At 50.0% G+C, this 14,479-nt stretch overlaps 1 non-coding gene across 1 annotated transcript; it reads right to left on the bottom strand.

The window, feature by feature from the left end:
• Positions 1-13,736: 13,736 nt before the first annotated feature.
• Positions 13,737-13,809, bottom strand: TRNAG-CCC (transfer RNA glycine (anticodon CCC)). Its single transcript has one exon. It is a non-coding gene; the product is annotated as a tRNA-Gly (tRNA).
• Positions 13,810-14,479: the final 670 nt, after the last annotated feature.

Below are 14,479 nucleotides of genomic sequence, written 5' to 3'. Positions count from 1 at the left end.
AACTGAAGCCTGTTACAGATTTTAAAAAATTGTTGATGGTGGGACTTCTCTGGTGGCGCAGTGGTTAAGAACCCGCCTGCCAATGCAGGGGACATGGGTTCGAGCCCTGGTCCGGGAAGATCCCACATGCCGCGGAGCAACTAAGCCAGCGAGTCACAACTACTGAGCCCACACGCCACAGCTACTGAAGCCCACGTGCCTAGAGGCTGTGCTCTGCAACAAGAGAAGCCACCTCAATGAGAAACCTGCGCACCACAACGAAGAATAGCCCCCGCTCGCTGCAACTAGAGAAAGCCCGTGCGCAACAACAAAGACCCAACACAGCCAAAATAAATAAATAAATTTAAAAAAATTGTTGATGGGCATGTTTCTAAGACAAGGACTCATTTTCTGTCTATGGTGAACCCAATGGCACCTTTCTTTGGTGACTCAGATGCTCATATGAACATCAGTTACCGCTCTGCCCCTATAGCTCAGGGATAACCCCAGACTTCAGTGACATTTGGCCTTGCCCTCAGTGGCCCCGTGGGCTGCACTTTTCTGAAGTGCAGCCCAGCTGGGAGCTGGCCAGGCCGCTGGAGCTGGGAAACCAGAAACCTGAAGCCATGAGGCAGGGATGGGTTTGGCTGGAAACAGCTGACCTCCAGATGGCGAGGCAAGCCTGAAAAGGAGGGTAGAAAGTCAACAGGTCAGCTCAGCATGGGATCCTCAGGTCAGGAGCAGATGAGACACCAAAAAGATGACGACGGAGGGAAGACGTGAAGGGACACGTAAGAACTCTTAGTACTGAGTCCTGCAGCCCAGAAGGGGCGTTGCCTCGTCCTGCCGCGGCCCCTGCTCTCCTCCACTGCGCTCACCCCAACCCTGCGCCTGCTTCATCCTCAGCCTGCGAAGGGCAAGAGGATGGGGCTATGGGTCCAAGGGTGTCCCTCCCTCCAAATTCAGAGCTTAAAGACCTAACCACCAGTTCCTCAAAATGCTACCCTATTTGGAACTAGGGTAGTTAAGATATAATTAGTTAAGATGGCATCATATTGGAGTAAGGTGGGGCTCTAATGAATATGACTGGTTTCCTTATGAAAAGGAGAAATTTGGACATAGCACACAGGGAGAACACCAGGTGAGCCTGAAGGCAGAGATCCGGGGGATGTATTACAAGCCGAGGCAAGTCAGTTGCCAGCAAACCAGCAGACGCCAGGGGAGAGGCCTGGAACAGAGTCCCAATCAGAGCCCGCTGGAGGAACCAAGTCTGTGACACCCCAGACGTCCGGCCTCCAGAACCAGAGACAAGACACCTGTGTTGTTTGTCTCCTGGTTGAAGTCCTAGGAAAGGAATACAGATGGGGAAGGTAATGACGAAGGAAATGGTTCCTTCTCCTTGCCCTTCTCTGCTCGCACAGGGCTGTCAGCTGGCATTTCAAACACGAGCCGTGTCAGGGCAGGCAGAGGCAGCAAGGAAAGTGTGCCTGGGCCGCGAGCAGTTGTGTGGCCCGGGACCCGGCCTTGGGCTTCTTCCCTGTGTTTTTTTGTCCTCACGTTGGTCTCCAGGAGGCAGGTCTCCCGACCTCCGGAAACGGGCTGCCTGACGCCGTAACTGAGAGGTTTAGGTTTGCCAACTGCAAACTCTGGTTAAAGAGAAAGGCCTGCTCTTAGGGCCGCTGCGGCCCGTTGGTGGAAACTGGGCGTCCAGGGGTGTCACCCCCGTCATCTCCCTCAGCCTCCAAGCATCCCGCGTGCTAGTGGTTGTGATGCGCCTCTCAGCTCCCGGCTCCCCGTTAGCGCCTGCCCTGCGGCCGGGGGGCAGAACTCCCAGAGCATCCGTCCTCACACGGAACATCATGCTCAGCTATCCTGGTCGGGGCTCTGGGGGGCCGGGCACGAGGAAGGGGCCCGCTGATTACCTCCCTGCGGCCCCTCGACACGAGCTCCAGGCCTCCTACCTGTAGCAGCCCCTCCCACCTGCATGCTGGCGGTGGCGCACCTGCACCCCGGCTATTCCCTGCTTGCCCGGGGCCTGTGGACCGGCTTCCCCCTGGGCATCCCGCCACCTGCTCCTCCATCCAGAGGCCGCAACCACGCTTCCCCATGGAGGTCGGCACCCGGCCTTGGGGTGGGGCCCCCTCCCGAGCTTGTCCTCCCTTGGACGTTCTCCCTCGGCCCCGGGAACCGCAGAGAGATCTCTTTACATCAGGGGTCCCCAAACCCCGGGCCACGTCCTGGTGCCGGTTCGTGGCCTGTTAAGAGCCGGGCCGCACAGCAGGAGGTGAGCGAGCAAAGCTTCATCTGCCGCTCCCCACGGCTCCCCGCCGCTCCCCACAGCTCCCCACGGCTCCCCGCCGCTCCCCACGGCTCCCCGCGGCTCCCCGCCGCTCCCCACCACTCCCCACCGCTCCCCATCGCTCCCAATCACTGGCATCACCGCCTGAACCATTGCCCACCCCACCCCAGTCCGTGGAAAAATTGTCTTCCACGAAACCAGTGCCTGAGGGCAAAAAGGTTGAGGACCGCTGCTTTACATCTTCTATTTACTTTCTGAAATCATAGCTTAATAATTCTTTCAACTAAACATCCCCTGTTTAGATCACTGTGTGGTCCTGTCTCCTGATTGGACCCAGACTGATTCGCCCGGGAAAGCAGGTATGGCTTACGCATGTTTTCAGGTGAGAAAACTGAGACCCAGAAATCAGCAGCTGGGGTAAAAGCCACACAGCTTTGGTTGTTTCTGGACCCAAGCTTTCCCCCACTGTGGCTCATAGGGTGCCGGACTGAGCCCTGGAGAGCTTGGTCAAACACTAATCTAGACTTTTGCAGGCGTGGTCAGCATCCGAGGTCAGTGCACTGTGAGGGAGGGAGACGACCCTCGATAACGTGGGAGGAACTCTCATGCAGCCGAAGGCCTTGAGAGCAAAACCTGAGGTTTCCTGGAGAAGAAGGTATTCTGCGTCCAGACCAGCAAAGCAGTCCTGCCTGAGGGTCCAGGCTGCGGCCAGACTTGCCAGCCCACCATTGCCTGAGCCAGTTCCCTAAAATGAGTCTCTTTCTGTGTGTCTCCTACAGGTTCTGTTTCTCTGGAGACCCCCGCCTGACACAGTGGGTAATGACCATCCAAGAGACGATCAGGAGCCCTGGGGGAGGGACCGAGGACCTGACGTTTCCAGGAACGGGAGTGGCTCCGTCCCTGAAACGCTGGGGTGGCCCAGATGCGGAGGAAGATCCCAGGTCACTTCCTAGAATCACCTGGAGAGTCTGGGGGGCAGTGAGGAGGCATGTGTGTCCAGGGGCAGAGGACAGAGTGTCTCAGCAGTCTAGCACACCCAGAGGAGCCCATCCTGCGGGGCTCTGCAGACCCCAGGCTGGAGAGACTTCAGGGCTCTGAGGGGGTGGGGACCCTCTGTGAACCCAGGGACCACAGTGTCATCTCTGTCTCTGGACAGAGGGATGCAGGGGGCCAGTGAATAAAAATACATCCCTGGGTTCCCGAGCGGGGCTTTGAGCCACGACAAGTGTGACTAAGCCCTGCGTCCCGGTACAGGCTGAGACGCATTTGCCTCAGCAACTTTAAAGCTTTGGAGAAATTATATTTATCAGATTGTGCCAAAACTTGAAACCAGAGGTCAGCAAACTATGGCCCACGGGCCACATCTGTCTTCCCCTTGTTTTTGTATGTCCTGCAAGAAGCATTTTTTTTTAAAGATTTTTTTTTTTTTTTTTGATGTGGACCATTTTTAAAGTCTTTATTGAATTTGTTACAGTATTGCTTCCGTTTTATGTTTTGGTCTTTTTGGCCTTGAGGCATGTGGGATCTTATTTCCCTGACTAGGGATCGAACCTGCACCCCCTGCATTGGAAGGTGAAGTCTTAACCACTGGACCACCAGTGAAGTCCCTATATTTTTAAGGAGTTGGAAAAAAAAGATCAAAGGAGGAAACTTGGTGCCCCATGATCCATCTACAAAGTTTACATTTCAGTTCATAAATAAAGTTTATTGGGACACGGCCACGCCCTCTCTGTGTATTGCCTGTGGCTCCTCTTGGGCTACAGGACAAAGCCGAGTGATTGTGACAGAGACCGCCTAGCGCACAAAACGTAAATATTTAGTATCTGGTCCCTTGTAGAAAAAAGCTTGCCGACTGCTGCTTTAAAACCACCACAAAACACTTAGTCTTTCTGGAAGGATTATAATCAGCGTGCCATGTCGTAGAGCCACAGTGCGATGACACAGACAAACAATAAACAAACAACCCACATAGACACACATATATAGAAAGTCTTAGACATTTTCATTTCGACACATGAAAATTCAAAGGAAAAATCAAATAAACAATAAAACATATTTTAATTAAAAAATAATGGATCCTTGACTCAAAGGGGACCATGCAAGGATCGGTGAAAGCTCTAAACTTTGCGGAAGGGTTGCTGGTCGCTGTGAGCTGATCCACGCTTGGCAGCTGGACGCAGCTGCTGGGAAGGGGCAGGTGATGGTGGAGGGCTGGCTTTCTAGGGGGCAGAGCCAAGGCCAGACGAAGGCACACCCTCACCTGCCAGGGCATGGAGCCTGGGACTGACAGGGTCCCTGTGGCTCTGAGATGCCACCTTGGCCTCTCCAGTGAGACTGTAAAATCATTTCACCACGGAGAGATCACACACAACGTGCGTATGCGCTCGGCAGTTTCAAATACAGCTCTCTCCGGAGCAGTTCCAAAGCTCAGGGGCTGCGGAAGAGGAATTTCTGCCCATGGAGGAAGAGAACGGGGATGGCCAGCACCGGTGGGCTCCTTCAGGTTCCGGCCCCTTCCCTCCTGTCTCTGCCCAGGGAGGCTAGAGCCCAGATTCAGCAATGAGCTTACAGCTGGTGGAGTAGATTCATGTGCCCTTGACGTAGGCAGGGGGTATAAACCCAGGGTGTAGGGGAGCCTTAAAAATCCCTAATACCTCCCTCCAAAAACTCTAGCTGAGAGAACGAGACCTCAGGGTATGTGATAAAAGATGCCGAACCCAAACACTTGGGCTCCTGGTTTCTCAGTGCTGTCTGTGTCTTAATCTCCAGATCCGGGCACTTCTAGCCTCGGCTTGGTATGGATTTCGTGCACAGGATCTAAGCACAGTGCATGAGGGGGAGAATTGAATCCACTTTCTAATGATGCTTCAGTTTAATAAATGACTCTCTTTCATGAAGTGTCTAGAAAATTAAGACAAAGTATTACCTTAGAATATTCGATTTATTTCTCTGGTTATATAATTTTCCCTTTCTGGGCATAGATGTAATGATTTCAAACGACTATAACAACAGCGTCCTCATAGGAAATGAGCCCGTGCAGAGCTTGGCCTAATGTCCCAATGACCAGGTGACGGCCCACAACTTTCTACAGATTCTCCATCTTCTGCTGGCCAGGGAGCCCTAGGAAGTGCTGGGCCTTCCAGCATCAGAATGCTTCATGACACAGGCTGAGTGAGTGGAATAACTCCTAAGCTTTTCCAGTTTCCACCTTAAGTGTTAACAATTCAATTTTGCTTTCCTGCAATGATTAAGTCTGCTTTTGATGACATCTTCTCCTTGTAAAGAGCCTTTTACAATAGCCAGGACATGGAAGCAACCTAAGTGTCCATCGACAGATGAATGGATAAAGAAGAAGTGGCACATATATACAATGGAATATTACTCAGCCATGAAAAGAAATGAAATTGAGTTACTTGTAGTGAGGTGGATGGACCTAGAGTCTGCCATACAGAGTGAAGTAAGTCAGAAAGAGAAAAACAAATACTGTATGTTAACACATATATATGGAATCTAAAAAAAAAAGTGGTTCTGAAGAACCTAGGGGCAGGACAGGAATAAAGACACAGACGTAGAGAATGGACTTGAGGACGTGGGGAGGGCGAAGGGAAGCTGGGACGAAGTGACAGAGTGGCATGGACATATATACACTACCAAATGTGAAACAGATAGCTAGTGGGAAGCAGCCGCATAGCACAGGGAGATCAGCTCGGTGCTTTGTGACCACCTAGAGGGGTGGGATAGGGAGGGTGGGAGGGAGACACGAGAGGGAGGAGATATGGGGATATATGTATACGTATAGCTGATTCACTTTGTTATACAGCAGCAACTGACACACCATTGTAAAGCAATTATACTCCAATAAAGATGTTAAAAAAAAAAAAAAGAACCTCCATAAAAAAAAAAAAAAGAGCCTTTGACTGGCACCTTACTGCAGGGTCCATTGTACCCTGGCTCGAGTGTCCCCAGTTAATATTTGACTAGTAATGAATGAATAAGTGGGTCAATAAACCAACCGAGATATCAGGGCCCTGACGGTAGCCGGAGGAGAGCGGAAGGGGCCGCCTTTGGAGCTGGTGGCACCTCGGCTGCCTGGCAGGGGTCCAGGTGACTGTCCTGGCTCGGCCTCACTGAGACCGTGCGGAGGGCACATTTCTCACAGTGCAGTGAGCACGGGCGTGGGGGAGAAGTCGTGTCTGGATTCACGCCTGGGAAACCTGCGGCTGGGGGCAGGAAGAGCCTGCATAGCGGGGAGCTCGTGCTTTCACTCCCGGAGCCTTGCTCTGTCCTGGGCTCACCACTGCTGTTTTTTCTATTCTCTTTTCTTTTCTTTTTTTCCCACGTCGTCTTGAAGCTGCGTCTCTGCCATTATGGTCAGGGAAGACATCTGTCAGGGCGTGTTGAGTGATGCCAGTTCGGTCAGGAAACTTCTCACCCCACGTTGGAGAAAGCAGGTAAAAAGCATCCTTTGGAAATGAGAATCACCTGTAGCAAATTTTACAAGACCCAGAGGATGTTACACAGTGAGTGTTGTCTGTGGCTGAAGCTTTGAGGGAAGAAGCGCTGCGTACTGACAGCTATTCTGGACCCGGGGTTCGCCTCCGCTTGTGTCGTTGATTTCCTGCCTTGCCATCCACGCCGGAGTGCAGGCTGGAGAACGCCTCTCCTCCCTCACCCTTCACATCCCATCCGACACCAACTCCTATCTGTCTAACTCCAAGGGGTCTGCTGGTTTCTGCCTTCCTCCCCATCCACCCTAAGAGATCAGAGCCTCGATGTCCGGGCCCAGCACTAGCCCGTGACTCAAATTCCACGACTCGGAAGCAGGGATGACAAGATGCTTCAAAAAGCATGACGGGAAGCGAGGGCACAATTGCACGCCACATTGCATGGCCTGGGAGGAAGTTTTCCTTTACAATGAAAGGGCTTCCTTCCAGGTTACTAACCGTCCTGGGAAGTACAGACCTGAAAGTTTTGCCCTTGAAATCTCAGCTCCTTCAGTCATCACCACCCGCGAGTGAGACACATACCAATCGCAGTTGACAGATGAGAAGGCAGCTCGCTGGAGCTTGAGGCTGGGAATCTGGCAGCTGGGGTGACCCAGAGCCTCGCCCCTTTCTCCACCTGTGCTGTCAGTGTGGAAAGGGGGTCTCAAGTGAGATCGAGGCAACATAGGGGAACAGGGCCGGGCACAGAGCGGACACTGGGTAACTTCCTGCCGGTCATCTCTTCTAAACAATACTGATAGATGTGAGTACAGCTGACCAGGAGCAAAAGACACCTCACCTTAGACTCATGCACAAAACTCCCGTGATTCAAAACATACAACCAAGCGGAGCTCACTTCGGGGCAGGGGGACGGCTGTAGGTAAGATCACGGGACCCTCCCTGCATTTTACCAGGTGGAGAACTTTCCTCCTTGGCCACTAGGAAAGTCCCTGAACTTGTGCTTAATTTGCAAAACACCACTTGCTGGGGACACAGAATTCTCACTTCATTTACATCTAAATTGTGTTTCTTTTGGCCACACACATTGTGCGTCCCAGCTTCTGTGCAAGTTTTCATTGCTACACGAGGCAAGGACTCCTCCTGAGCTGGGACATTTTATCTCTAATAAGATGTGTTAGATGTGAAACACTACGAAAAATGCTAGACTGGTAGTAATTCCCTATTATCTCTTTTGATGTGTCCTTTATTGAGTACCTGTCTTCTTTTTTTAAAATTAATTAATTTTTTATTGGAGTGTAGTTGATTTACAGTGCTGTGTTAGTTTCAGGTGTACAGCAAAGTGAGTCAGCTATACACATACATGTATCCCCTCTGTTTTAGATTCTTTTCCCATATAGGTCATTACAGAGCATTGAGTAGAGTTCCCTGTGCTCTATAGTAGGTCATTGTTGTTTTCTATTTTATAGATAGTAGTGCATATGTGTTACTCCCAAATTCCTAATTTATCCTGAGTGTCTTCTAGACAGGCCTTCTAACTCCTCATTTAACATTTTTTTAAATTATTTTATTTTAAATTTTATTTATTTATTTTTGGCTGCATTGGGTCTTTGTTGCTGCATGCAGGCTTTCTCTAGTTGTGGCGAGCGGGGGCTACTCTTCGTTACGGTGCGTGGGTTTCTCATTGTGGTGGCTTCTCTTATTGCGGAGCACGGGCTCTAGGCATGCGGGCTTCAGTAGTTGTGGCACGCAGGCTCAGTAGTTGTGGCTCACGGGCTTAGCTGCTCCGCGGCATGTGGGGTCTTCCTGGACCAGGGCTCAAACCCGTGTCCCGTGCATTGGCAGGTGGATTCTTAACCACTGCGCCACCAGGGAAGTCCAAACCCCTCATTCTTAAAAGATGGAAGCACCAGAAAGAACTGAGTTGGAACTCTGGCTTCTCCACTGCTTCTTAGTCATGAGCACTTGAGCAGCTTGTCTGAGCTCGCCAGGCTCTGGCTCAGGACATCCCTGGACCGTGAGGGTAAAGAGAACCCGTGTGACGCCCCCGGCATGCAGAATGCACTTAAAATAACATTTTCCCTTTCATTAGCTTTCTGCCTCTTCCTGTTTTGCCTTTCTTGTTATTCTTGCAGTCTCCCCAAACAGAAGAAGCTAGTAAGATGTGCAGGGCACCCTGAGCCTCGTCCTGAAGCCGTCCCATCCCAGGTGAGCTCCGCTTCTCTCCCTTCCTCCTTTCCCACAGTTCAGTCCAGCCCCTGCTCAGCCGCCAGCTCCAGGATGCAGATTCCCAGCATCGACGTGGTGCAGCCTCCTGGCCACCTCGGGAAGACACACGTACACGACCGTTACTCATCAGGGTTTTCTGATACAACAAGCAAATTTGAGTACTATTGCTTCCTGCCTTTTAGAGAAACAAGCAGGGAAGCCACTCCCATAGATCCCAAGTTCTCTGTATCTTGGCATCTTTGTTTAAACTGACTGCAATACCACGGATGAGGGATGAAATTTTCCTGCACCAGAAAACGGCATCGGCAGAAAAAGTGTGGGAATCCAGACAGAGTCCATTGTTCAGTTGATGGTGTTGTTCCCACGTTACTTTCTCGGTTTTGAAACTTGTACGATGGTTGGGTAAATTGTTAACATCGGGGAGGCTGATTGAAGGAGATACCGGAGTTCTCTGTATTATCTTGGCATTTCTAAGTCTCAAATGATTTCAAAATAAAACGTTTAAAGAGTCAAACAATAGGTACAGAGCCAAAGGAGACCCAGATTTTGGAGTTATTCTGATTTAACGATAACTATGATTAAAATGTCATGAAATTAGACGACAAGATGAGGAATATAAACAGACAACTGGAAACTATAAAAAAAGAACAACAGCTAAAATGAAGAACTCAGTGGATGGATCTAACAACAGATGGGATAAATGTGGATAAAACAGTTCAGAAGAGAGAAAAAGGGATAAAAAATAGAAAAGAGAATGAGAGATGTCAGACGTAGTAAGAAGAAAATCTCACTTGTGTGAAATCGCACAAAACCAGCCACATCTTCATTTCCCATGACACACTTTCCTGATCCCATCTCACACAAGGGACCTGCCTTTGGTCATCCTCAACTAGGGGGAAAAATATGAATTGAAATGTATAAAAATACGCACACACAGATAGATGTTATTTATTGAAAACGCGCTGTAAATACTGGATGATTTTGTGAGGTGCTGAACATATGAAAATGACACCTAGCAATTATTGAGCACCTACTGTGTGCCACCACTCACGCTGAAGACCTTTAATTCTCCTAGCAGCCTCAGGACGGGCCCCATCCCTCCAAGGCCACGGGGGGCCACCTGGGCCATGAGATCTGTACCAACAGGGAGTCGAGGAAGAGGAGCGCATCCTCATTACCCCCACTTCTCAGAAGAAAAAGGTAAGCCCAAAGCCGTCCAGCCGTTCACTGCAGAGAATGCAGTAGGTGGTGGAGCTGGGAGTCCCCCGGGGCAGCGTGGCCTGCGCCCCGCTCTCAGTGCCCACACCCTGCTGCTGCACTCGGGACATCCGAGCCCGGATCTAGGAAAGAAGCTCTGGGCTGAAGTTAGTGTAAGTTTCCGGCCATCCCGCTACGTTAATGGACAGAGAGCGCGTGCTCAGGGCCTCTTGTGGGACAGCCACGACTGATGCCTAAATCGGAGTCTAGACGACAACTCACATCAGGGAAGCATGTGAGAGGCTGGGGAAGAGCGGCATCAGGGTGTGGGGGTGCTGGAGCATCTGGGGCCTCCCTGGAGGACGGGGGGAGAGCAAGGGACGCCTATTCCCTCCCGGGAAGACTTGACAACTGCGTGACATCAGAGTCTCAGACAGTAACTGCTGCTCAGATAAAAATGGGGTTCAAAGCATGCTCCAGGGCTGAGCTTCTCCCTCCACTGAAGGGAGGTCATGAGGCTTCCCCGTTCCCCAGGCCTCTCATGACAGGTCCCATCTCAGCCCCTTCTATCTTAAGTCTGTTTATTTTATTTATTTTGTTCTAATGGCAAAAGCCACCCTTCACCCTTAAATAGAAACTGATTTCTCCGCAGTCACGGGGTGTTGGATGCCATTCTGTGCCTTCCCAAACCCATCGTTACTAAAATGCGCTGCAGGCACGGGGTCGTCTGACTCTTTCCAGTGACCTGTTCTACGAGTGGAGGGAGGCCTCTGGGCTTTGGGCAAGTGAGGTTTGATCGTCTACATTTTACAGGAAAACCTGCCAGAACGGAGAGCTCACGAGCCTGCTGATGGTACAGAGTTGAGGCTCACATCCCGGCTGGACCAGGCTGGCACGTTTAACCTGGGAAGTGGGGACTCCCGCTTGCTTCTGCCTGGGTGGGCTCACTGAGGAGGCCGAAAGGGAAGAGAGATCCAGACGATGGGGGCCACGGCCCTACTGGTTTGGTGACTCTTCATCACCCAGGCCCTCAGAGTGGCTGGAGGGCGTAGGGCTGAGGCTCCCAGACTTCGGTGGGCCTAAGACTTTCCAGGGGAGCTTGTTCAAGAGCAGTGTGGGCCCTGCCTCTAGAAACGGTGAGGCAGTCGTCCTGGAGGGGACCTAGGTGGTGCTGCTGGGGCCTGGGGCTGCTGCGAAGGGAGCGGGGAGGAGACCAAGCCTCAGGGAAGGAGGCCAGTGTGGTCCTCGCTGTGTTCTTTGGGCCCAGGGGCGGGAGCCCACAAATATCCTACTCCTTGTGTTTGCTTAGTTTGCAATGGAAACAGCGCCGCTATAGTAACCGGGGAGGCTTGTTCAAGCAGCTTCAGGAGCAGCTGGCGTTTACCAAGATGGGGCCAAGGTGGGAAGAGAGTGTGGATGGCCCGGGGATGGAAGCCAGCTGGGTGTTTGAAAGATGGCGAGACGCTCCCCTTTGGTGATGAAACCCAGGACCCTCGGCAGGGGGCGGGTGGGGTGTCTGCAGGAGGGCAGCGAGGCCTTGGGGGCGCAGGTGGGGAAAGGACGGACCTTTAGGTGGTTAGTGTCACGTGTGCATCCACAACAGATGGATATCCAGGCACCGGGTCTGAACTCGGGCCCACTGCCCCCAGCACAGGACTTCCTTCTTTCCCGCGCTGACTCCTCATTCTTCTAAAACTTTCATATTGAAGGGCCCAGATAACCCCTTCTGGTCAACGTTATCAATGTCAACTGATTTTTCTACTGCAAGTAAGCTGTTGGGAGTGATTGCTAAATGAATTTTCATACCTCGAGGCTTCGAGAAGCCCGGCTACGTAATTTGTGAGGTTCAGTGCGAAGTGAAAATATGGGGTCCCTTGTTTAAAAGCAAGAAAAAAGTTCTCTCAAGTGAATTCAAATAGAAAGTTTTTTCGTTCCTCCCGTGGTTTCCCTTTCAGCTTGTCGTGGTATTATTTGCTAGGTAATGTCACTCTAAGTAAAGAGAAATGAGAATTTTACATCAATAGCAGGAGTTTTACTGTACATATTTATATTGTGCAATGCTGTTTTTAAGTGCAAATGTAAGAGCATTTAACTCATATTTGAAATCTCCCACATCTCACAATTTGTATTTCGTAGTTCATACATGCATACATATTTCGTTCTTAACAGAACAATGGAAACACTGCACAAACCTAGTTCAATTTTTTATTGAAGTTTTTATTTTGCTTTTTAATACGTGGCTATTCTGCCACCACTCTCCGTCTTTGGCTCACAGATGAGGAAGGAAAGACTAGAATGAAGGTATCTCGGGTTGTCCTTTCCTTCTTGTCATTTTCAACCTAAGAGGGGCTGATGTAAAGAAGTAAGAGAAAGAAAGGATCGAATAGGGTTCGTTGGCTGTTTGTGTTTGTTGAGATACTGTTGCCTGCTTTCTGCGTTGGAAGTAAGTTGTGGTTCAAACAGAAAGCAAGGCTTTCGGTAAAAAAGAACGAAATAATGCCATTTGCAGCAACATAGATGAACCTAGAGATTATCCGACTAAGTGGAGTAAGTCAGACACAGAATGACAAATATCATGATATCACTTATATGTGGAATCTAAACTACGACACAAATGAACTTACCTGCGAAACAGAAACAGATTCACAGACAGAGAGAACAGACTGGTGGTTGCCAAGGGGGAGGGGGTGGGGGAAAGATGGAGTTGGATTTGGGGTTAGTAGATGTAAACTGTTATATATAGAATAGATAAACAGCAAGGTCCTACTGTATAGCACAGGGAACTATACTCAATATCCTGTAATGAGCCATAATGGAAAAGAATATAAAAAAAGAATGTGTATACATGTATAACTGAATCACTTTGCTGTACAGCAGAAATTAACACAACATTGTAAATCAACTATACTTCAATAAAAAAAAGACAGCATGGCTTTTGGGGGCTGTCAGCGGCCCCCGTACTCAGCAGGAGACACAGCTCTCTTGTCCTCACCTTGAGTCTTGCTGGGTTCCCGTGAGTGGCTGCACCGGAATCCTGTCCTCACCGGCAATGCTGAGCTCAGGGCCCTGCGTGACTGCACACGTCGGCTGCCTGTGAAGACAGTCAACAGAACTTGTGCAGTAAAACTGGCAAAGGAGAAGTTTACTGCTTTCATCAAATCAGACCAAAGTTCATGATGACCCTCAACTGCATAAAGCTACCACAGCAAAATCAATGTTAGTTGGATGTCAAGGTGATGATAGCTTATCAAATCAATTATTTACCAATTTTATAGGCCACTATAAAATTTACTCAGAGCATTTTCTAAAAGGAGACAAAATGAACAACCAAAATGTAAATTTATTCCATTTTATTCTCTTCTTGCATAATTTTACTGTGTGATCAGTGCCTTAAATAGTGAGATGACGCAGCTATCAGAAGAATAAGGCAGGTGTGTATCGATGCTTTTTCTCTGGTCTGAAATCTTTTTTTTTTTAATATTTATTTATTTGGCTACGCCAGGTCTTAGTTGCAGCAGGCAGGATCTTCGTTGCAGCGTGCAGGATCCTTTTTTCTTTTTCTTTTTTTAGTTGTGGTATGCGGAATCTATTTCCCTGACCAGGGATCGAACCTGGGCCCCCTGCATTGGGAGCACAGAGTCTTAACCACTGGACCACCAGGGAAGTCCCTCTGGTCTGAATTATTAAAACTTACTTGGACAGCTATTGTGTGAGAGTTGCTGTGGTCAACAGCAAAGACTTCTTCCCAAAGATAGAAAAATACCTTCCAGGGATGAAGCTAACCCAAAAGTGGAATGCCCCCCCTATTCCTCAGTCAGGTGCACTGAGCGCTTTTTCTTTTTCACGAGGAAAAGCGATTTACTGTAGGGACCACTTAGAAAAATCTATAATAGGGAGTGGAGTTTTCCGTGTGTCTAAAAGGCCATGGTGTTTCAATCGCTTGCCAAAATTTGTCCTGTTGTAAAATACAGCTATAAAGAGACGACCACATTCCAGGCCTGTTCTTTTCCTCTTTGCACCGCCTTTGTGTACCTATGACTCACAGCTCCCAATACACCGGCAGGGTGGGTGTTAGCACTCTAGACCCTAGGAAATCTCACTAAAGACCCAGATGACACGGGAGGGTGGGAAGGGCTGTCCTCAGCGTCAGTGAAGCTGTCATCGTCCTGCGATACCTGTGCTCAGGTCAGAGGCCACTGTCCACCTGGCATCCACCTGGCTGCCTGCAGGTATGGCTGCCGCTTTTGGTAAGCCCTTTTGCCGCAGCGCTGGTCCAAGTCTGGCACAAGGGGCCGTTCTCGTCCTGCTGGAGCCCAGAGGCAGGTGATCCGTT

Source organism: Balaenoptera ricei, chromosome 13 (genome assembly GCF_028023285.1).
Source record: "Balaenoptera ricei isolate mBalRic1 chromosome 13, mBalRic1.hap2, whole genome shotgun sequence".
Taxonomy (NCBI): domain Eukaryota; kingdom Metazoa; phylum Chordata; class Mammalia; order Artiodactyla; family Balaenopteridae; genus Balaenoptera; species Balaenoptera ricei.
This window is presented reverse-complemented; position numbering and strand designations above follow the sequence as displayed.